The 2,138-nt window shown below is 40.1% G+C and overlaps 1 non-coding gene across 1 annotated transcript; it reads right to left on the bottom strand.

Annotated features, from left to right (window-relative positions):
- Positions 1-803: 803 nt before the first annotated feature.
- On the bottom strand, positions 804-875 carry trnap-ugg. Its single transcript has one exon. It is a non-coding gene; the product is annotated as a tRNA-Pro (tRNA).
- Positions 876-2,138: the final 1,263 nt, after the last annotated feature.

The raw sequence follows: 2,138 nt of genomic DNA on the forward strand, positions 1-2,138 counted from the left end.
CGCAAATTTACCTCTGAGAGCAAATATGCGTAGTTTCCACCATCTGGATGAACTTAATTCTAATGTGGACTTTAAATGAAGGATTTGGTAAGAACCCGATGACTTTAGAAAAGATGTCAAAATAATGGATTCCAGCACAAGGACCATTTCCCTACACTATACTCAGCCGCACGTTACTTACCTGGCATTTCATCTTAATTGCAAGAAGGGTTAGGGGATTCCAGGGCCTTCCAAGGCCAGATAGGTTCAAATGCAAATCGACTGCTGAGAACAAAGTCTTCAGTTTTTGGATTACATTAGAAAAAGTTTATTGGCTTCATTGCCTATTACCAATTCTCCACTTTGTGCGTGAACAAAAAAACTTACTTTCCACCATCTGGGTGGACTTGACACTAGTGCCAACTTCAAATTTAGAATGTGGTGATGAACAGATTTTGTCCTTAGGGCTCGTCTGGGATTTGAACCGGGACGTCTCTCACCAAAGCGAGAATCATACCCCTAGACCAACGAGCCACGTAAAACAGCCTTTTAGCAATTTTCAATCAAGGAAATGCAGCTCCGATCTGTCACTGAGGGGATTCCTGGACCTTCCAAGGCCAGATAGGTTCAAATGCAAATCGACTGCTGAGAACAAAGTCTTCAGTTTTTGGATTACATTAGAAAAAGTTTATTGGCTTCATTGCCTATTACCAATTCTCTACTTTGTGCGTGAACAAAAAAACTTACTTTCCACCATCTCGGTGGACTTGACACTAGTGCCAACTTCAAATTTAGAATCTGGTGATAAACAGATTTTGTCCTTAGGGCTCGTCCGGGATTTGAACCCGGGACCTCTCGCACCCAAAGCGAGAATCATACCCCTAGACCAACGAGCCGGCAAAATCAGCATTTTAGTAATTTTCAATCAAGGAAATGCAGCTCCAATCTGTCACTGACTTGAAAGGAAATAGTCAAGTAGTTTGTTTGGCAAGGGCTCTATCCATGGCTCCACTGCCAGATTCAGCTTTGTGATTACTTTTGATGCCAACGTTTTACCAAATTTCGAACTTGAATATTTCAGTCAAAAGTGACAGCAGAATCGTAATGAAAAAGCTTAGTGTGTAACTGTGACTTAATAAACTCATATAAGCTTTCTAGCGAAATCATACCCCTAGACCAATGACAAACGATAGCCATATCCTGCGAGCAAATTTACTCTGAGAGCAAATATGCGTAGTTTCCACCATCTGGATGAACTTAATTCTAATGTGGACTTTAAATGAAGGATTTGGTAAGAACCCGATACTTTAGAAAGATGTCAAAATAATGGATTCTCATTTTAGTAATTTTCAATCAAGGAAATGCGGCTCCGATCTGTCATTGACTTGAAAGGCAATAGTCAAGTAGTTTGTTTGGCAGAGGGCTCTATCCATGGCTCCACTGCCAGATTCAGCTTTGTGATTACTTTTTGATACCAACGCTTTTACCAAATTTCGAACTTGAATATTTCAGTCAAAAGTGACAGCAGAATCGTAATGAAAAAGCTTAGTGTGTAACTGTGACTTAATAAACTCATATAAGCTTTCTAGCGAGAATCATACCCCTAGACCAATGACAAACGATAGCCATATCCTGCGACGCAAATTTACCTCTGAGAGCAAATATGCGTAGTTTCCACCATCTGGATGAACTTAATTCTAATGTTGACTTTAAATGAAGGATTTGGTAAGAACCCGATGACTTTAGAAAAGATGTCAAAATAATGGATTCCAGCACAAGGACCATTTCCCTACACTATACTCAGCCGCACGTTACTTACCTGGCATTTCATCTTAATTGCAAGAAGGGTTAGGGGATTCCAGGGCCTTCCAAGGCCAGATAGGTTCAAATGCAAATCGACTGCAAATCGACTGCTGAGAACAAAGTCTTCAGTTTTTGGATTACATTAGAAAAAGTTCATTGGCTTCATTGCCTATTACCAATTCTCCACTTTGTGCGTGAACAAAAAAACTTACTTTCCACCATCTGGGTGGACTTGACACTAGTGCCAACTTCAAATTTAGAATGTGGTGAGAATCATACCCCTAGACCCACGAGCCACGTAAAACAGTCTTTTAGAAATTTACTTTTGTTGCCAACGTTTTGCCAAATTTCAAAAG

The sequence above is a fragment of the Perca fluviatilis genome, chromosome 12 (assembly GCF_010015445.1).
Source record: "Perca fluviatilis chromosome 12, GENO_Pfluv_1.0, whole genome shotgun sequence".
Lineage (NCBI taxonomy): Eukaryota > Metazoa > Chordata > Actinopteri > Perciformes > Percidae > Perca > Perca fluviatilis.